This window comes from Podarcis bocagei (assembly GCF_964188305.1).
Source record: "Podarcis bocagei genome assembly, chromosome: W".
NCBI classification, from domain to species: domain Eukaryota; kingdom Metazoa; phylum Chordata; class Lepidosauria; order Squamata; family Lacertidae; genus Podarcis; species Podarcis bocagei.
In genome coordinates this window covers 55,623,707-55,646,308 of record NC_138131.1, presented here as the reverse complement: position 1 = coordinate 55,646,308, position 22,602 = coordinate 55,623,707, and positions in this window count along the sequence as shown.

Here is a 22,602-nt window from a genome sequence, read left to right as displayed (position 1 = left end):
CCCTTGGAGAAATGGAGAAAGAAAGAAAGAGAAAAGCAAGGAGCCACACAGGCGTCCGCCCCCCGCCGTCTGCAGCCGCTGGCAGGGAAGCGCCTCCTTCCCTGTCAACCAGCGGGGAAAGAAGCAAGCAGCAGTGTGCTGGTCCCGAGGGTTATCCGTGCGGCTAGCTCCAAGTCCAGTCCAAGGTCGAGGGTGCAGTATGGAGGCAGTCCGTCAAAGCTGAAGCTGGGTCCAAGGCAGGGAGTCGGGTGAGGTCAGGAACTCTGGCAGAAGAGCAGGACAGGGTGCAGGCAGGAACAGGCTACCAACAACGTTGCTCCCGCAACTTGGGACTGGGGCTGGCTGGCTTTTATCTGCCCCGAGGCATAGGGCGGCCCCGGTCCACAGGTGACTTGCATCTCCTAGCCTGGAGGCGAGCACTCCTCCTGCAAGAACTTAGTTCCCTCTGCCTCTCTGCCCTGAGCCTCTGCAGCCCAGGAGAGGCTGGAGGGTTACCAGACCCAGAGGCAACCTCCTCTTCCCCTGATGGGGCTGGGAGAGGAGCACCTGCAGGCAGTGGGTCCTCCATCACCTCAGGAGCCAGAGCCGACTCAGCTGGTGCCTGCACCTGAGGATCTGGCACAGGTGAGGACCCTTCAGGCTCAAGCCCCAGCCCCGGCTCAGCTGGTTCTGGAGGCAGGGAGTCCTGTGCAGGCTGGGATTCCTCAGGTTCAGCCTCCGAGTCCGAATCCCAGGCCATCACAAGCAGCCTTGGAGGCAGGCGGGACGTGGTGAGAGCAAACAGCTACACACGGGCGCTCCAAATGTGTGTGTCCCCGCCCCTTGAAGCCGGCTGTGAGGTCCCTCCTCTCTCCAGCCTCTGCCTGAGCCCAAACCAAAGGCACGTTCACGGTCCAAGGCAACACGTGCGTAGCTGGCCGGTGAGGTGTCCTCCCTGAGAAGAGGAGGAGGCAGAGCCATGGCCGGGCTTGAAGGTCAGTGTCCTGGAGTTTTGGGCTCGTGCTGACCTCTCCTCACCCTCCACCCCCACCCCCACCCCGCCCCACTTCTCCTTTCCCACCAGGGCAACCGGTGGCAGCAGAAAGAACGTGGCAGCATTGTTCATCCGAAGCCACTGCTTTCTTTCGGGGCCGGGAGCGGGCACGTTGAACATTTTGTCTCCCCCCTCATGATGGCACCCAGGGCGGCTTGCCCCCACCCCACCCCCCCTTTCTCCACCACTGCCTGGTACCTGATCCTTCTCCAGTCTGGTCTACTAATCCTATTTTAAACATGCATGGAACCACACAATCATGGCATTTTGACGCTAAATTACTAACCAGCCCATTAGCTTTGGAAGCCATCTCCACAACCATCTCGGAACATTTTGAACCTATTGTAGATACAGATTTACCAGAAAAAATGATGTGTGGTACTATGAAAGCAGCAGTATGGCAGGAAAGAATAAGATATGTAAACAACATGAACAAACAGCAACATCCTTACATATTGAATTGAAACAATTAGAACAGCACCATAAACCAATTGGTTCTATAAATATTAGGAAGCAAATCAAAGTTACATGTCAGAAATCGGAAACTATAGATATTCATTTTTTTAAAAGAAATATTTATTAGAGTTTCCAATTTTTTACAAAACAAAAAGAAAAAAGCAAACATAAAAACATTAAAAACACATAAATTTCACCACTTATTTTCTCATAACTTATTTCCCCAACCTCCTCATACCTCCCCTTGTATATCCAGTTCAAATTATTTATACAGCAAATCCTTATCTCAAAGCATTACAGCTTAAAAAAAAGAAAAAAGAAACACCTTATTTTTTCTCCAACATCTTAGATTGTTATAACTTTAAATTCTTGCTTACAAAAAGAAAACCATTTTATCATAATTACAGCTTGAAACCACTTAATTTCAATCCAACATCATTCAACATTCCTTAATTTTACAATATTTTTGTAAATAGTCCTTAAATTTTTTCCAATCTTCTTCCGCCGACTCTTCTCCCTGGTCACGGATTCTGCTAGTCATTTCTGCCAGTCCCATACAGTCAATCAGCTTCATCTGCCATTCTTCCAAAGTAGGTAGATCTTGTGTCTTCCAATGCTTTGCGATAAGTATTCTTGCTGCTGTTGTGGCATACATAAAGAAAGTTCTATCCTCCTTTGGCACCAATTGGCCGACCATGCCCAACAGAAAGGCCTCTGGTTTCTTCAAGAAAGTATTTTTAAATACCTTTTTCAATTCATTATATATAATCTCCCAGAAAGCCTTAATCCTAGGGCACGTCCACCAAAGGTGAAAGAATGTACCTTCAGTTTCTTTACATTTCCAACATTTGTTATCGGGCAAATGATAGATTTTTGCAAGCTTGACTGGGGTCATGTACCACCTATATATCATTTTCATAATATTTTCTCTCAAGGCATTACATGCCGTAAATTTCATTCCGGTGGTCCACAACTGTTCCCAGTCAGCAAACATAATATTATGTCCAACATCTTGTGCCCATTTAATCATAACAGATTTAACCGTTTCATCCTGTGCCAGCGACGAATGGCAGATTCCCTCCGAGCTTCGGAGGGAATCGGCTCCGCGGGGACAAATAACAAAAAGCCTGTTGTATCTGAAACAAAAATAAATATGGGAAAAGGAATCAAAATTTAAATTATTTGCCAATAATTTAGGCCACTACAAAGGCCACTACACTGTCTCCCTGCACCTCCAAATGCTCCCTCTAAGATGAGTGCAATGATAGGAGGGACTGCCAACTCCTCCAGCCCCCAACACCCACCCCGTGTTTATTTTTACTCCCCCCCCCCCAGCCAAGTGCATAAAGCTGATTTCGTACAAATTAAGTTGTGAGTTGCCCATACAGATATTTGGAGAAACAGTAAAGAGGTGTTTCATGGGACCCAACTTCTGAGTCTGTTTCCTCCACAGACTTCCGTCAGCCTCCAGGTTGTACTACTGCCTACAGGTGTCATGGAACTCCTCCAGCGTCCAAAAGTCCCGCCATGTGGGTGGTAGACCATCTTGCAGATACATTCCGCAGCGCTGGCATGGAGCCTGGAACAGCTTCATGTAATTTCTTAACCAGGTCTTTAAAAGTCGGAAAGAAAAAGAAAGAAGGGAGGAAACTTAATATGGACACTCCCAAGGTCATCACTTATGTCAAGACCAATGATGCAGAGGATGGGAAATGTATCTTGGCTTGAGTCCAGAGAGAGGCAGACTTTAGAAGGAAGTATACCAAAAACCCACAAGGTCACAGTATAGCTGATAGTATATTTTATTGGAATGCCTGTCCTCTCTCAATAAGCAACAACATAAACAGAAATTCCTGCAGTGACAAGCAGGTATTTGTAACTGAAGGGTCACCATGGACAGCCAGGACTTCCTTGCAGCTAGACCAAAATCAAATTCAGCTCATAAAAAGTGACCTTTTCATTATGAGATGCTGGAGTCTGCCTCTTGCATCCAAATGATATCTATCCAAGAGCCACATGCTTCAGAAATGTGAAATCCTACAGAAACATTTCTAAAACCAGTTTCACAGCTATCCTTTCAAACACGTGCCTTAAGTTTCAGCAAGAATATATGCAGATATCTTTTGTTCATGGCCAACATGGATTTAAATCTTGATCAGAAAGGAGGGCCATTACTACGCAGGAAGAGTTGCCAATTTTAGGGCAGGTCTGTTTGGCAGTGCTGCCTTTGTTGGGGAAATATATAATCTGATATTGACCATCTCTGTTGTCTTTGGCACCTAATGAAAACCATCCTCTTTCAACAACCATTTTAAATAGAGGTATTTCCCAGTCTGTTTCTGTATTGGGGATGTTTTTAGATGCTTAAACTGTTAATCACTCATGTATATGCCACCCTGGGCTCCTTAAGGAGGAAAAGCAGGATATAATAAATTTAATAAATAAATATGATCAGGTCCATTTTGGCTGCAGTGATAAAAAACATACCAGTTTCTGCGACTCCTGGGCACAGAAGGGAACAAAAACACACGAAGCTGCCTAATGCTGAATCACATTATTGGTCTGTATGTTTTGCTATTGTCATAGGGAACCTGCAGCCCTCCGGGGGTTAGAAGATTGGGAAAGGTTGTGGAAGAAAGGGGTTAAGTTTACTGCATGTACTGCATTAAAAGAAAACATTATGAAAATGATGTATAGATGATACTTAACCCTGGTAAAATTAGCAAAGATTTACCACACAAATGATAATTTATGTTGGAAGTGCAAAGAAAAAGAAGGCACCTTTTATCATATGTGGTGGACATGTCCAAAGGTGAAGGACTTCTGGGAAAAGATTTATAATGAGTTGAAAAAAATGTTGAAAAATACATTTGTTAAGAAACCAGAAGCCTTTCTACTTGGAATAATAGGATTGGAATTGCCCAAAGAAGATGTTAGGTTGTTTTTGTATGGCACTACAACAGCAAGACTGCTATTAGACAAAAACTGGAAATCGCAAGAAATACCAACAGTAGAAGAATGGCAAATGAAGATGTTGGACTTTTTGGAGCTGGCCGACCTGACTGGAAGAATCCGCGACCAGAAAGAAGAGGAGACACAAGAGGATTGGAAGAAATTTAAAGATTACTTAGCCAAATATTGTAACATAAAATAATTAGAAGTCACTTAAAAGTATCAAACAGGTTTAGGATTAGAATAAGAATGAATTGTAAAGCATTATGGATTTAGATCATTAAGAAAAGAGAAGAAGATAGTAAATTGAAGGAGTTAATTTTATTAGAAATATGATTTTGGAGAACTGTTACATGGTGATATAATGAAATTCAGTTAGGGGGGATTTGAGGAAGTCAGTTAACAATGAAAGTTAAATGGGGTTTTAGAAGTAATAAGTGTTTATATTTTTGTTTCTTTTTTTTCTTTAGTATTGTAATGTGTTTTCTTTTGTGTGTTTTATATGTTATGCCTGTTATAAATGTGGAAAATTAATTTAAAAAATTGGAAAAGAGAAACACATTATTGCTCTGTATGTTTTGCTATTGTCATAGGGAACCTGCAGCCCTCCAGATGTTGTTTGACTACAACTCCCATCTCTGAGCATTAGTGATACTGGCCAGGGCTGATGGGAATTGGAGTCCAACAGCACCAGGGTAGGAAGATTGGCTGACAAAAACTGGAAGCTGCCCCCCCCCATGTTTCAGGCAGGAGTATTTTCTGCACTTTCAGTATACAAAGCATCTGGTTCATAGCCTTATCTCTACAGAGATACTTTTTTACTATATTGACCCCAAATGCCTACTTGCAGGTGCGCAGACTGAATTTTAGTTGCATCTACTTATGGAAAGTAGTGGGACTGCAGAGTATATAGGGAAAGGCCCATAGCTTGGTATTGATCATCTGCTTTGCATGGAGAAGGTCCCAGATTCAATGCTCAATGGCATCTCCAGGTAAGGCTTGGAAAGACCCCTGCCTGTGTATGGGTTTCTTGAAGACATATTATATCAGCTCCTTGTTCTCTGGCTAGCCTGGATAACCTATATCGTTTACGGTTGGATGTAAGACCATTGACATTCAGTGAAATAATTTTGATTGAATTAACCATATTCTTTGTTGCTTTGAATTTTGTGTACGTTAAGCTGAGGATTTCTCTCTCCCCCTTACAATTCTTTACCCCCCTCTCCCCCATGGAAGAGAAAATATATCGAAGAATTTGCATCCCCTCTCTCCACATTCCGAAAAAGCACGCATCCCCTCCCTCCCCTTAACCAAAACATTTCAATAAAACAGTTTGTTTGATGGCCTCTTTACTCCTTTAAGACGTAACATCATGCGAGTGTGTTCTTGGTCTTTTCTCTGGTCGTGTTGAAGCTTCACCTGAGTGTCCTTCTCCTGCATCCACCTCTTCTGCCGCCTCCTCCTCAATTACCTGTAGTAGTAACTCATCAAGTTCGATTCCCAGCTGCGTCAATAAAATCCCAGCCTCTGTTGGGTTCTCGGCTATAAACCTTTTCCCATCTTTAAAAATCAGTATAGAGATAGGGTATAGCCAGGTAAACCTTATGTTGTTGTTATGCAGTTTTTGTGCATAAGGTTTCATTTGGCTTTTTTGCCTTAGAGTAGCCTGGCATATGGGACACGGGTGGCGCTGTGGGTTAAACCACAGAGCCTAGGACCTGCCGATCGAAAGGTCGGCGGTTCGAATCCCCGCAGTGGGGTGAGCTCCCGTCGTTCGGTCTCAGCTCCTGCCTACCTAGCAGTTCGAAAGCACCCCTAAGTGCAAGTAGATAAATAGGGACCGCTTTCTAGCGGGAAGGTAAACGGCGTCTCCGTGTGCTGCGCTGGTGCTGGCTCGCCAGATGCAGCTTAGTCATGCTGGCCACGTGACCCGGAAGTGTCTTCGGACAGCGCTGGCTCCCGGCCTCTTGAGCGAGACGAGCGCGCAACCCTAGAGTCGGACACGACTGGCCCTGATGGGCAGGGGTACCTTTACCTTTACCCAGCCTGGCATATGTCTCGACTCACCCACACTCTTTTCCCTTGGAAACTCAGTTCTTTAATTTTCTTTGGTTCTGACATGTGGGTACACACCTATAATGGGTTGGGAGTTACTCGTGCGTAATCCTGCTCCGTTTGAGCATTAGATTGCCTGGTTAAACCCTCCGGACTATGCAGCCCATATTAGCGTGGCTGCCCTTAGTCACTTGTAGCATCTGTCTGTGGGCGTTTCTTAAAGCATTGCCAACATAAGAGTTGTTTGACGCCCAATCGTTTCCACCTCTCACTGCGCGGGAGTCTCCTGCGCAGGGTGGGCGTGGGCAGCGGGGTGCTTGGGCTCTCCTCGCTAACTTCGAATGAAGAGTCCTGGAGCCCCTGCACCTCCCTGTCCCGTTGCTCTCCTGGATCCCTGGTGTTACACTCATTCTCTTCCCCTTCTTCCCGGCTGTGTCTCCCTCTATCGCTTGGACCTTCCCCTGCAGAATCAGAGACCCTCTCCTTCTCCCGTGCCTCTGATGGCAGTTCCCTGACATCCACCTCCCTCCCAGGGCCCCCTTCACTCCCCCTCCGACCCGGGGGCTCTATTGCAGCCGCTTCTCTGGTCGGCGAGCCAAGGAAACCCCAGAATGAGCTGTCCTCCTCATCTGTGGGTGTGAACACCTCTTCCCATCTGCTAAGGTTCCCACCCAAGGAATGACTCTCCCAATCCGATTCTTCTTCGGATTCTGAAAACCCTTCGAAACTCTCTTCCTCCTCTGTGGTGCCGAACTGTTCCTCCCAGAATCGCTCTAAGGGCTTGGGTTTATCTGGGAACCGTCGGTGGAACACTTCCACCATATGCTCGTCGCCAACTGCCTCTGCTGGCACACACGTGTTTTCCAACCAGGGCTCTCCTTCCCACGCCACCAAGTACTCCACCTGCCGCCCTCGCCACCTTGAATTCACTATCTCTGCGGCCGAGCTCTGGTGTTCCCTCTCTTCTACCTGTGGTTGTGGCAAGACTTCTACCTCCCGCCCCTCGAATTCCTGCCCCTCTCTGTGTGGTGAGAGCAAGGACCTGTGGAACACGGGATGTATTTTCATGTTGTTGGGCAACCTGAGCTTGAACGCCACTGGGTTTATCTGTTGTATAACTTCAAACGGCCCCAGTCGTCTGGGCTGCAACTTCTTGCACCCTCCCTTAAAGGGTAACCCTTGAGTGGACAACCACACGCGATCCCCCACCCTAATGGTTTCCCCTTCCCTTCGGTGTTTATCTGCTTGCTTCTTGTAATTGGCCTTGGCCCTTTCTAGGTTCATCTTGAGCTGTTGATGTAACGCTTCCATTTCTTCCACAAACTGTTCAGCTGCAGGCACACTCCAGCTCTGTTCCTCATTACCTGGGAATGCCCTGGGATGACACCCATAATTAGCTAAGAAGGGGCTCATACCGGTGGACACATGTTCAGCATTATTGTACGCAAATTCTGCTAGCACTAGTTTCTCTACCCAATCATTCTGCCTCTCGCTAACGTAGCAGCGTAAGTATTGCTGGAGTACACTGTTTGCCCTTTCCGCCTGCCCATTGGTTTCTGGGTGTCTCGCTGTCGAGAAGCTGACCTCGACTTGCAGTAGGCTCATGAGCTTCCTCCAGAACCGGGAAGTAAATTGTTTTCCGCGGTCAGATAAAACACTCAAGGGGGCGCCATGCAGCCTGAAAATGTGTTCTACAAACAACCGTGCCGTTTCTTCCGCCGTCACCGCATGGGAGCAGGCGATAAAGTGGCACATTTTGGTTAGCAAGTCTACTACCACCATCACTGCTGTTTTTCCCCTTGATTTGGGCAAATCCGTCATGAAATCAATTGACACCACCTCCCAGGGTTTGTTTGGCGTGGGTAAGGGTTCCAGCAAACCTGCTGGCATCGTGCGTTCCCCTTTGGCCCTCTGGCAGCGGTCACACCCTCTTACATATTCGCGTACATCTTTCCTCACCCGTGGCCACCAAAATTGTCGGGTCACCAGCATCATGGTTTTCTGTTGCCCAAAGTGCCCCGCTGTGGGGGTGTCATGTAGTTGTTTGAGTACCCTTCTTCTTAAAGCCTCCCCCGGTACGTACATCGCCCCCCTGTAGTACAACACCCCTTCCTTCTCCTCGAACCCCTCTGGTGCTCCCCGCCCATCTTGGAGTTCCCTGATTTTTGTTCGTGCGAATTCATCGTCCCTAGTGAGTCCTGCCAGTTCTCTTGTGCCCACTAGAGTTCCCCCACACACCCATCGGTCCTCAGGTATGACATGGCGGGTCTCCGGCGGCCCTTCTCCTTTGAAGTACTCCGGTTTACGCGAGAGAGCGTCTGCTCTCACGTTTAGCTCGCCGGGCACATACTGGATTTCGAAGGAAAACTTGGAAAACTCCTGCGCCCATCGAATCTGTCTCTGGTTGAGCACCCGTGCTGTCCGCCAGTATTCCAAGTTCTTATGATCTGTACAGACCTGGATCTTGCGCTGCGCCCCTATCAAAAAATGGCGCCACCGACGAAAGGCGGTGTAAATCGCTAGCAGCTCTCGGTCGTACACGGTGTAGTTTTGTTCCGACTTGCTCAGCTTCCTCGAGAAGAAGGCGCACGGTTTCCATTCTTGCTGGCTCAGTCCTGGCTGCAACAGAACCGCCCCAATTGCTCTGTCTGACGCGTCCGTCTCCAACCGCAGTGGTTTCTCCAAATCCACATGTAGTAATTGTTCTTCCGATATGAACGCCTTCTTCAAGCTTTCAAAGGATCGCTGGGCTTCCTCCGTCCACAGAAACTTCTTTTTACTACTGAGGCAGTCCGTGATTGGGGCTGTCAAGTGTGCAAAGTTCTTGATGAACTTCCTGTAGAAATTGCCAAAACCTAGGAATCTCTGCACATCCTTTCGTGTCTTAGGGGTTTTCCACTCCAATACGGCTTGCACCTTGCTTGGGTCCATGGCTAAGCCTTTGTCAGATAACTTGTACCCCAGGAACTCCACCTCTCGGGCATGAAACTGACATTTCTCTAGCTTGACCCACAACTGGTGTTTCTGCAATCGTTGTAGCACTTCCCTGACATCTCTCACATGTTGCTCCTCATTTTCTGAATATATTAAGACGTCGTCCAGGAATGCTACACAGTTCTTGTAAAGCAGAGACCCCAACACGTGGTGCATGAACGCTTGAAAACAGGCGGAGCCTGACTGTAATCCGAAAGGCATAACGAGATATTCAAAGGCCCCCAGGGGTGTGAACATGGTGGTCTTCCATTCATCTCCCTCTCTCATTCGGATTAAGTTGTAAGCCCCCCTCAGGTCCAGCTTGGTGAAAATCTTTCCCTTCCTCACTCTCGTCAGAATGTCGTCGATTCTGGGCATAGGGAAAGTCACAGGTTCTGACACCAAATTTACCCTTCTGAAGTCAACTACAAGCCTCGGTTTATCAGTGCCCTTTTTGTCCACAAAAAATACTGGACTACCCCCCACTGCCTTTGACTCTCTTATGAACCCTCTCTTTAGGTTCTTGTCGATAAAGTCCCATAACTCCTTCATCTCCCTGTCTGACATGGCATACAGCTTACCCACCGGCAGCTGCGCCCCAGGAAGCAGATTGATCTGGCAATCGAACGGCCTGTGGGGTGGCAGTTTATCTGCCTCCTTCTCACTGAAAACCTCCTACAGATCAGTATATTGTGGTGGCACCTCCCCTTTACCCTCCACTGCAGTGCTAGCCACTCTGGCTACGCTCATCCTTGGCATTTCCCCTCCGAAGCAGTGCTGCAGGCAGTAGTCAGACCCAAAGCTGACGGTCCTCTGATGCCACGACACCACCGGATCATGTTGCGCTAGCCAGCTCATCCCTGATATTATTGGGGGACCCACTAATGAGGCAACGTGGAAGGCAATTGTCTCTGAGTGCCTAGACACTCTCATTCTCATAGGTGGGGTCTGGTGTGTAACTTCCCCCCCAATCAGTTCCCTCCCATCAATGGTGGTGACTTGCAGAGGTGCATCCAAAGGTAGCAGGTGAAGCTGATGCTCTAAGGCAAAGTCCCTGCTAAAAAAATTGCATGAGCTTCCTGAGTCCAGCATACCCTGAACCTTCACTGAGTGCCCATTAGGGAGTTCTAGTACCACCTCAATGGCAATTGCGGCTCTTGGAGAATCTGGTTTGGGCACATTCATTGGTTGTTGGCTCGGCTGCTGTGCCCGCTGATCGGCAGCCAAGCGTTTCCATTTCCCTGCTCCGGAGTCTGGGGTTCCTCCTCCTCGCCTCCCACGGCCCCCACCATTCCTTGCCAGGCCTTTCTTTGTGGGCAGACTCTGACAAAATGTCCTGGCCGTTGGCAAAGGAAACATTTCTTGGTCGTTTTTACATCCTTTCCCTCCTTTCTGCGACTCTCGCTGGAGTTTGAAACTTCCTGGGCGCGCGCACCGCCTATTTCCATTGGCTCCGCCGGCGGGGAAGGCTGCCTAGGTATTCTAGGAATGCGGTAGTCATGACAACGCTGCTCTCTCCCTTCCCGCCTCTCTTGAGCCCGCGCTTCCTGTCTTATGCCAATCGCAAGGACTGCCTTGGTTAGCTGATCCATAGACTCTGGGCGGGGTGCGTGCTCATCTTTGACCGTTGGTGACAACCCCTCCTCAAATAGCATTTGTATGGGCTCCGAGTCCAGTTGCCACCCCAGGCGATGGACTATCATGGCAAAACGTGACCAATAGTCTCTAACTGACCCTTCTCCCTGCTTACAGTTCAGCAGTTCCCGTTTGGTCACACTCTGTTGCAAATCGCTACTGAACATCGCGTCCATCGCCTGAAGGAATTTCGGTAGATCCTCCATGGCGTCATTCTGCGTCGCCATAAGCGGTCGAATCCACTCCCTCGCCCCGTCCTGCAAGTGCCCCACAATATAAGCAACTTTGCCTGCATCATTTTCAAAATCGTTTTGCTGCAGCTTCAGGGCATATTTTATTTCTGTTCTAAACGCCCCATACTCTTGAGGCTTTCCCCCAAACTTGTGCACCAGTCCCGGTACCTTCCTTGCTATGGGGGTGGGTTTCCCCTGAGCATCCTGAGACCGTCGTTCGTCCAGCCTCGCCGTCAGGATGGCTATGTGCTCTTCCAGATCGCAGTTTCTCTCCTGCAGCGATTGGCCGCCAGCCGCCCCTCTCGTGGCTCCGACTTCTCCGGTCTTACTCATGATGCCCCCCTTCTGCTTGTTGCGCACGAGCAACTTTCAGTGACAGACAGATTGCTATAATGGGTTGGGAGTTACTCGTGCGTAATCCCGCTCCGTTTGAGCATCGGATTGCCTGGTTAAACCCTCCGGACTATGCAGCCCATATTAGCGTGGCTGCCCTTAGTCACTTGTAGCATCTGTCTGTGGGCGTTTCTTAAAGCATTGCCAACATAAGAGTTGTTTGACGCCCAATCGTTTCCGCCTCTCACTGCGCGGGAGTCTCCTGCGCAGGGTGGGCGTGGGCAGCGGGGTGCTTGGGCTCTCCTCGCTAACTTCCAACGAAGAGTCCTGGAGCCCCTGCACCTCCCTGTCCCGTTGCTCTCCTGGATCCCTGGTGTTACACTCATTCTCTTCCCCTTCTTCCCGGCTGAGTCTCCCTCTAGCGCTTGGACCTTCCCCTGCAGAATCAGAGACCCTCTCCTTCTCCCGTGCCTCTGATGGCAGTTCCCTGACAACACCCCACAGAGCAACAAGCTTGGGAAGCGTGGGGCACATGGTTTGTTCACGGGGTACGAAAAAGGTGCATACAGGGTATGGATGACTGACTCTAAGTCCATAAAGTTCACAAGGAGTGTTGAGTACAATGTGGGAATTTTCCAGAGTTACCCAGAGGAAGATGAAGGTGATGTGAAAAAAGCAGATGATGCTGAGGAAGCTGAGGAAGCTGAGGATGATGATGATCAGAGTTCGGATTCCAGCTCAGTGGGCGGCGCTGCTGCTGATGTCAGTGATGACACAGCAGACTACAAGAGCGCAAAGGCCTCAGTCAGACCATCTGATGCGTCTGACAATGAACTTGAAGAACCACTGTTCACCATTGGTCACTTTTCTCCTAAGAAGGAGGAGGTGAGTGCAGAAGACTTGCGTCTAGTACGCAGATCTGAAAGGGCCACGAAGGGCAAACCTCCAAAGAGATTTGCTGATGAGTTTGCTAAGATGGCAACTGCTGTTCTTAGTAGCTCAGAGAAGATGTGGGAACCTTCAAGCTTCAAAGAGGTTCAGGAGTTAACCTCTAAAGATGCTGAGCCTTGGCTTAATGCCATGAAGGCTGAAGTTGATTCCTTGAATAGGAACCAAACTTGGGAGCTGGTAGCGGTAGTCCCAGGAATGAGACTGGTTGGCAGAAAATGGGTCTTCAAGGCCAAGACAGACCAGAATGGCAAGGTAGTCAGAGACAAAGCCAGATTGGTTGCCAGAGGTTTTTCACAGGTATCAGGATAGGATTACCACAAGACCTACTCTCCCACCGTCAAATATGAGAGCATTCGGCTGATGCTCAAGATTGCTGCAGAAGAGAAACTGCATGTTTCCCATCATGACATTAATACAGTTTTTTTGTACGGAATTTTGGGGGAGGAGCTGTTTATGCTTCTACCTGACGGGATGCAGATACAGAAGGGAATGGTCTGTAAACTGCGGAAATCCTTATATGGTCTCAAGCAGAGTGCCAGGTGTTGGAACACAAAACTCACTGAGGCATTGTTTTCTCTAGGTTTTCACCAGGGCAAAGCTGATCTGTGTGTGTTTGTCAAGGAGGAGGGGCAAAACAAACTATATTGTTTATGTTTTGTTGATGATCTTCTGATGTTTTGGAAGAATCAGGCTTTTTACCAAAGCACCCTAGCTCAGCTGAAGGAGCACTTTGACATGAAGGATCTTGGTGAGGTATCCAACTATCTTTCTCTGCAGGTGGAGAGGGACCAAGCAGGTAATTTTCTGGTACACCAAACAGAAAATTGCTGATGTATTAACCAGGTTGAATTTGGTTGATGCAAACCCAGCAGACACACCGATGGTGACAGGTTGCCAGGTAGATAGTACTGCTGAAGCGTTTTCTGACACTATGCTGTACAGATGCATTCTAGGCAAGTTGAATTTCATTGCTAGATGTTCAAGACCTGACATAGCTGTAAGCACTAACCTGCTTAGCAGAAATGCTAACAATCCTACTGTTCATGATGGGAAACAGGAATGAGACCGTGTCAGCATATAACACCTATGCTCACATACCTGCACTGGTTGCCCATTTGGTATATAAAACACTGAACAGCTTGCAACCAGTTTACTTGAGAGATGGCCTTACCCCATATATGCCCATTTGACTGCTTCAGTCTGCAGAACTGACACCGATACAGGTGTCACATAATACTCGTTCTGCCGTTGAAGGAAATCAATCTTTTAGCATGGCAGCACCTACACTTTGGGGCTCCCTGCCTACTAACAATACTGTACTCTTTTCAGCACCTGCTAAAAGCCAAGAAGAACACCATTCCAAAAATGAGTTTGACGATTCCCTTGCCTTTGATGAAAAGAGACACTTAAACTCTTTTTTAGCCCTCCCTTACCAGTCACAGGAAGAAATCATTAGCAGAATGACTTCCTTACAATACACCCTTATTCACTTTCGGCCTCCAGAGAAAGCTAATACAATCACAGATCAAATTATGGAAATAATGTCTAACCAACACAGAGGTAAACAAAGGGAAGAGGTGGAGGAACCCCCCCCCCATAAACAAAGATAATCAAATTGATAAGGAACACCCTCCTATCAGAGAGTATAACTATGCTGTCCCTTCAAAATAAAAAAAAATCCTTCCAGTAGCACCTTAAAGACCAACTAAGTTGGTTCTTGGTATGAGCTTTCATGTGCATGCACACTTCTTCAGATACCTGAAGGTATGTCCCTGCCAAGAAAACTTCATGGACAAAGACAACAGGCACATAAACGTTATGATGCTGGAAGATGAGCCCCTCAGGTCGGAAGGCGTCCAACATGCTACTGAGGAAGAGCGGAGGACAAGTACAAGTAGATTCAGAGCTGATGAAGCAGCTGGGCCAAAGCCGAAAGGACGCTCAGTTGCGGATATGCCTGGAAGCAAAAGGAAAGTCCAATGCTGTAAAGAAAAATATTGCATAGGAACCTGGAACGTAAGAACCATGAACCTGGGTAAGTTGGATGTGGTCAAAAATGAGATGGCAAGAATAAATATTGACATCCTGGGCATCAGTGAACTAAAATGGACAAGAATGGGCGAATTCAGTTCGGATGACCATCATATCTACTACTGTGGGCAAGAAACACGTAAAAGAAATGGAGTGGCCCTCATAGTCAACAAAAGAGTGGCAAAAGCTGTACTGGGATGCAATCTCAAAAATGATAGAATGATCTCGATACGAATCCAAGGCAGACCTTTTAACATCACAGTAATCCAAGTTTATGCACCAACTGCTGGTGCTGAAGAAACTGAAATTGAGCAATTCAATGAAGACTTACAAGACCTTATAGAAGTGACACCAAAGAAGGATGTTCTTCTCATTATAGGGGATTGGAATGCTAAAGTAGGGAGTCGAGAGATAAAAGGAACAACTGGCAAGTTTGGCCTTGGAGATCAAAACGAAGCAGGGCAAAGGCTAATAGAGTTCTGTCAAGAGAACAAGCTGGCATCATCTATGTCCTCCGTTTGGCTTGGGGATCTATAGTAAACTCCCACAATGAGGTCTCTGTTATTCTTCTCTCCCTTAATTTTGACCCAAATGCTCTCACTTTGGCTTTGAGGTTCTAAATCTTGGATCTCTTCACAGGTATACACATCCCTGACATATAACGCCACTCCTCCTCCTTTCTTGTCTGGTCTGTTTCTCTGAAATAGATTGTATCCCCCCATTATTACTTTCCAATCGTGGGACTTATCCCACCAGGTTTCAGTGATGCCTATTATGTCATATTTAGTTTGCTGTACCAAGAGCTCAAGCTCATCTTGTTTATTTCCCATGCTTTGCGCATTAGTGTACAGACATTGAAGTCCATTAATCATTTCCCCATGTCTCTTATTTAAGGATTTTTTCCTCCCACCACTAGGTCTGCGTGCTGTTTGCTCCATTTGGTCTGACATTTGGATGATCATCTTCATTAATTGATAGACTCCTACCTTCAGGAGCACTGTCTCCCTCCCCCACATTAGTCAGTTTAAAGCCCTCCTGATGAGGTTTCTGAGATTTTTGGCAAAAACATTTCTCCCAACCGTTGTGAGGTGCAGCCCATCACTTGCCAGAAGTCCATCTTCAAGGAACTGCAGTCCATGATCTAAGAATCCAAACCGTTCCTGTTTACACCATTTGCGAAGCCAGCTGTTCACTTCCACTATTTTTCCCTCTCTCCCTGGGTCACGTCGTTCAACTGGGAGGACAGATGAGATGACAATTTGTGCATTTAATTGCTTCAATTTCCTGCCCAGAGCCTCGTAGTCTCTTTTGATCTTCTGGAGGCTATTGCTTGCAGTGTCATTGGTTCCCACATGAACCAAGAGGAAGGGGTATTTGTCAGTGGGTTTTGTGATTCCTTGCAGTCGTTCAGTTACATCTTGGATCTTAGCCCCGGGGAGACAGCACACCTCCCAAGACCTCTTGTCAGGCCCACAGATCACTGCTTATGTTCCCCTCAGTAGGGAATCCCCTATCACCACTACACGCCTCCTCTTAGGTTTGGTTGGGGTTCTTCCGTGAGCTGTCCGTTCCAAGGTCGTCTGCACATTCCCTGAGGACTGACTTTGCTGCCCGTCTTCATATACCTGATTGACTGTAATGAGGGATACCTGATCGACTGTAATGAGGGAGAGATCCTCAAATGGAGTCTGTTCTTCGTCTTCCATGCTAGGGGAAAGGACTTCAAAGCGATTCTGTATTTCTAAACAATCAGAGCGAACCCTGGGCCTCCCACTTCTTTGAGTCACGTTTCTCCATATATCTGGCACCTGTGTTGGTGAACTAACCTCCTTCTCAGGGGTGTCCCCTGTCTCCTCCTTGGTGGAGACGGTGTTCTCTGTTGCTTCCAAGAAGAGCTCCAGCTCTCTAATCCTTTGGAGCTACACGTTCCTCCAGTTGCTGGAGTTTGTCTTCTAAGAGGGCAATCAACATACTATTGCTGCAGGTAAAGCTGCCTGCAACCTTTGGCAAGGTGGCAAACATTGCGCAGGAACCGCAGGCGACTGCAGCTGTTCCCTCACCCTCCATCTTGAAAACGTGTTGTTGGGGGTGGCTACAGTGGGCCTCCATCTTAAAAAGCGTGAAGACAGGACAAATAACCCCCCCCCAAAAAAACCTAGGTCTCCCCCAAGAAACGTTTGAGACTAGCTCCCCTAAATCTAAAAGATGGATCAAGCTGCCCTGCAAGCTCTGATAAGCTCCTCCCACAGCTAATCACCTGCCTCAACAGAAACCCTGCCCCCTCTGACCTTTGCACAGGGAGAGCAGCTAATCAGCCACAAAGAAACACACACACAAGAAAACTCTTTTGCTCCTTCTTCAGCTACTGCCCTGCAAGCTCTGTCATTTTTTAAAAAATTAGTTTATTATTTTTAATTGGATTATGATCCGGATATGTTGATTGGCTGTTTTTATTGGAAAACCAATAAAAATGATTTTTTGAAAAACCAAAACCTGCCACATCAAGTGATACAAGGTTTTATGCTGTCCGAAGCGAGCTGTCGTGGCACTGACGTAGAACTTGGCCATCTTTCTCTGAAAAAAGCTCCATCCTGGTGCTTCACTCCCTCAGCGCAGCCAAATTGTCTTTGGCGAAGGCGTTGGCCACCGTCTGTTGCTGGAAATCAGAGGACCCCCCTCCCCAAAACTCTCCAGCTCTGATGCTTCCTTGCTAGTTCCCTCCGTGGGTTGCTCTTCCATGTCCCACCAGTCTGAACCAGGCTCAAAATCCTCTTCTTCCCCAGTGTCACTCCCTGGTCCCTCCTGGTTACCTGGCTGCCAGCACTACTTATCTAGCCAGTTCCTGACATTGGCTCAGTGTGGGCACAGACTCTGACAGGGCTACGTCTCCTGCTCTGCAAGACAGTTCTGTTCCAGCCCCTTTCCCTCTCCCCTTCAGAGCTTGAGAGGGTAGAGCAGAGAAAAGGGCAAAGCAATTTAGAGCTGAGTCACAGAAGGCTGCCGGGAGGGAGGCTTAAAAGAGGGAAGGAGAAGTCGGAAACTCAATCCTGCAACTTACTAATGTGGAGTGTGTGTGGCTATCTCTGTGGGGGGGGGGGGTAAAGGGAAGTCTTCTTTCTGCACATAACTGTTAGTTCTCTTTCTGCACAAAACTGCTCCATTATGGGGAAGCCTTGCTTCTTCTCTCTTGCTTCCTGGGAAAGTCTTGCTTACAGTCTGCTTCTGCACAAACTGTACAAAACTGTTCCAAACACCAGGACATTCTTTTCCTTGTTCAGTCATCCTAAGCGCATGGAAAACAACATGACCTGCTCTCCATGCCTAGCTGACCACATCTACAGAACTTGATTGTTATATTGTTTCGTGCCATATTAATCTCTAGTTACAATTTAATTAGGAGGCTTCATGCCTGTCTAGTTCCAGCTTCGATTCCCAGCCTTTACTCCATCGATGATAAATGATCACATGTAATCCCCACCTCTCACATGTAATTCCCGCCTTAGTACTTATGTTAACCAATCACAAGTTTCTTTGTGTATGTATCAACCAATCAGCCACAGGCCCACCTGTGGCAATGCTTGTAATATTCAATAAAAGAGGCTCTCAGGGTCCACCCAGGGAGACGCCTCATGTTGCACCTGCCTCTCTCGTCTCCCTTGATTTTTCATTCCTACATCTGGTGACCCCGACGTGCCAGATCCCTTCACACAGCCTCATACTTCACTCGACTGGAGAAGTCTTAGCGCGCTACACCGTGAGTATGGGGGGGGGGAGCTTACAAAGTCCCAGAAAGTGCATGCTACTGAACTGCTTCATTTAGTCAGACAAAGAGGTGCAGGTGCTCATGTTTCTTTAAAGGAAATTGAACGTTTGTTATGTGAGATTGCATTTCAATGTCCCTGGTACCCTGAGGCGGGCTCCTTGGGGGTAGAGGCTTGGCAAAAGATTGGAAAAACTCTTTTTGCAGAACCCAGGGCCCCTATTCATTGTCTGCTTACTTGGCAGAAATGTGCTGATGCCGTGGCAAACTTAGGGCCCCTGGCCTCTCAGGCGTCTCCCACGGCTCCTGCACTTCTAACTATTGCAGACAATCCCCCTCCCTACCCCAAGCTTTTGCCTCCTGCACAATCCTGCCAATCCCTCCCTCCTTCGCCTGCTTCCATCCCATCCACCCCTCTTCCCCCCTCCTGTGTCAGCTCCTACTGGAGCTGTCCCTCAGCCCACAACCATCACCCCCATTCCCCCTTCCCTCCCTCCTGCGTCTCCTTTGCCTGCATCTGCTCCTACTGGAGCTGTGCGTTTAGCACTTTCCCAGGCAAGGCAGAAAGGGCTCCTATCCTTAGAGGAAGAGTCTGAGTGGGCTGGGGTGTTGCCATCTGTTTTCCCTATTTCTTATGCAAACCCAGGCACAGCGCAACAACAGGTGCTATATGAAACCCTTTCTTATTCTGTAATGCGAGAATTAAGAAGGGCCATTGTTGATTCCGGTTTAAAATCCTCCTATGTAACAGGAATGCTGGAGGGAATAGCGAATGGTTATACAATGCTTCCTCAGGACTGGAAGGATCTGATGCGCATGCTTTTGTCCCCAGCTCAGTATGTTGTTTTTGACAGTGAATTTAAAAATAACGCCTCGGCCCTGTCTGATCCACAGCATACAGCCAACGAACTTTATGGTGCTGGTCCGTTTGATAATATAGCAGCCCAGGTGACGCTGACACCTGCACATTTTAGTCGCACCGCGACCTGTGTACAGCGCGCCTTTCGGAAAGTCCCTGTCTCAGGGCAACCACAGAGCTCCTTTGTCAATATTAAGCAACAGCATTCAGAGCCTTACCATCAATTTATAGATAGATTAAAAGAATCGGTTACCCGGCAGATTGATAACACCACGGCTCAGAATGAATCATAGAATCATAGAATAGAATCATAGAATCATAGAGTTGGAAGAGACCACAAGGGCCATCAAGTCCAACCCCCTGCCAAGCAGGAAACACCATCAGAGCACTCCTGACATATGGTTGTCAAGCCTCTGCTTAAAGACCTCCAAAGAAGGAGACTCCACCACACTCCTTGGCAGCAAATTCCACTGTCGAACAGCTCTTACTGTCAGGAAGTTCTTCCTAATGTTTAGGTGGAATCTTCTTTCTTGTAGTTTGCATCCATTGCTCCGTGTCCGCTTCTCTGGAGCAGCAGAAAACAACCTTTCTCCCTCCTCTATGTGACATCCTTTTATATATTTGAACATGGCTATCATATCACCCCTTAACCTCCTCTTCTCCAGGCTAAACATGCCCAGCTCCCTTAGCCGTTCCTCATAAGGCATCGTTTCCAGGCCTTTGACCATTTTGGTTGCCCTCCTCTGGACACGTTCCAGTTTGTCAGTGTCCTTCTTGAACTGTGGTGCCTAGAACTGGACACAGTACTCCAGGTGAGGTCTGACCAGAGCAGAATACAGTGGCACTATTACTTCCCTTGATCTAGATGCTATACTCCTATTGATGCAGCCCAGAATTGCATTGGCTTTTTTAGCTGCTGCGTCACACTGTTGGCTCATGTCAAGTCTGTGGTCAACCAAGACTCCTAGATCCTTTTCACATGTACTGCTCTCAAGCCAGGTGTCACCCATCTTGTATTTGTGCCTCTCATTTTTTTTGCCCAAGTGCAATACTTTACATTTCTCCCTGTTAAAATTCATCTTGCTTGTTTTTGCCCAGTTCTCTAATCTATCAAGGTCGTTTTGAAGTGTGATCCTGTCCTCTGGGGTGTTAGCCACCCCTCCCAGTTTGGTGTCATCTGCAAATTTGATCAGGATGCCCTTGAGTCCATCATCCAAGTCATTGATAAAGATGTTGAATAAGACCGGGCCCAAGACAGAACCCTGTGGCACCCCACTAGTCACTCTTCTCCAGGATGAAGAGGAACCATTGATGAGCACCCTTTGGGTTCGGTCAGTCAGCCAGTTACAAATCCACTGAGTGGTAGCATAGTCAAGACCGCATTTTACCAGCTTCTTTACAAGAATATCATGGGGCACCTTGTCAAATGCCTTGCTGAAATCAAGGTAGGCTACATCCACTGCGTTCCCTTCATCTACCAGGCTTGTAATTCTGTCAAAAAACGAGATCAGGTTAGTCTGACATGACTTATTTTTCAGAAATCCATGCTGACTATTGGTGATCACAGCATTCCTTTCTAGGTGCTCACAGACTGTTTGCTTAATGATCTGCTCCAGAATCTTCCCTGGTATTGATGTCAGACTGACTGGGCGGTAATTATTTGGGTCCTCTCTTTTCCCCCTTTTGAAAATAGGGACAACATTTGCCCTCCTCCAGTCTGCCGGGACTTCGCCTGTTCTCCAGGAATTCTCAAAGATGACTGCCAGTGGTTCTGAGATCACATCTGCCAGTTCTTTTAATACTCTTGGATGCAGTTCATCTGGCCCTGGAGACTTGAATACATCTAAACTAGCCAAGTATTCTTGTACTATCTCCTTAGTTATTCTGGGCTGTGTTTCCTTTGCTGAATCATTTGCTCCAAATTCTTCAGGTCGGGCATTGTTTTCTTTATCAGAGAAGACTGAGGCAAAGAAGGCATTGAGGAGTTCAGCCCTTTCTGTGTCCCCTGTTTGCATTTCACCATCTTCTCCTCGGAGTGACCCCACTGTTTCTTTGTTCTTCCTTTTGCTACGAACATACCCATAAAAGCCTTTTTTGTTGCTTTTAACCTCTCTAGCAAGCCTGAGTTCATTCTGTGCTTTAGCTTTTCTGACTTTGTGTCTACACGTGCTGGCTATTTTTTTCATGAGTTGATGAAAAAATTGGCCTTTGAGAATGCTAACACGGATTGCAAAAAGGCTTTGCAGTCAGTCATACATCGCGTTAAATATGACCTTGCTGATATGATTAAAGCCTGTGCAGATGTTGGAAGCCAGAGTCATGCGATGTCCTTGCTTGCTGGCGCGATCCAAGCTTCCAATAGGCCTACAGGTAATTGCTTTAACTGCAAGCGCCCTGGCCATTTTGCTAAGCAATGCAGAGCCCCCGGCGGGGGCGCATGCAAAGACACTGCTACCAACAGAACCAGACCCTCCAAAAAATGCCCGAAATGCGGTAAAGGCTATCATTGGGCTAATCAATGCAGGAGTCTTGGAAACTCCATTGCGGCCCCACTCTCGGGCCAGGACAATTAGAGAGTTTTCCGCCTTTAGTTTCCGCTGCTGAAAAACTTTCTAAACATACACCTTCTGAATTTGCCATTGATTTGATAAATCAAGAGAACAAAGACACTGTTTTACCTGGTGAAATTGTGCTCATGCCTTCTTAATTGGCAGGTCCACTACCTCCTAAAGTCGCAGGTTTAATTTTACCAAAATTTTCTGCGGCGAAAGAAGGGATCCAGGTTATTCCTGGTGTTCTGGATCCTGACTATGTAGGCACAATAATGGTTCAATTTTGGTGCCATATGCCCATGCAGTTAAAAAAGGGTGAGTCTTGGGCACACTTGGTGGTGCTCCCTTCTCATCCTACTGTTTCTATTATGGATAGTAATTTGCAAGAGCTCTCTTCTTTCCCCCCACAGCTGTTAGCTGTTATCCAGCGGATTGGTCATCAGAAACTTCTTCGTAAGTATAAAATCAATGGAAAAGTTCTGGAAGGCTTGATTGACACAGGCGCGGATATTTCTGTGATTTCCCGTGATTGCTGGGACCCCACGTGGCCCCTTGAGTCTGCCTCTGCAGTCTTGGGTGTGGGTGGCCCACAAAATTCTTCCAAGAGCGTACAGTGGCTGCCTGTTTCTCTGCCTGATAGCTCTGAAACCATTGCATACATCCAGCCCTGTGTGCTGAAAATCCACCTCAATCTGTGGGGAAGAGACTTACTGCAACAATTACAAGCTACCATTCAATTTAATGAGTAAGCTTGCGCTTCCCCTCAGCTGGAAATCTAC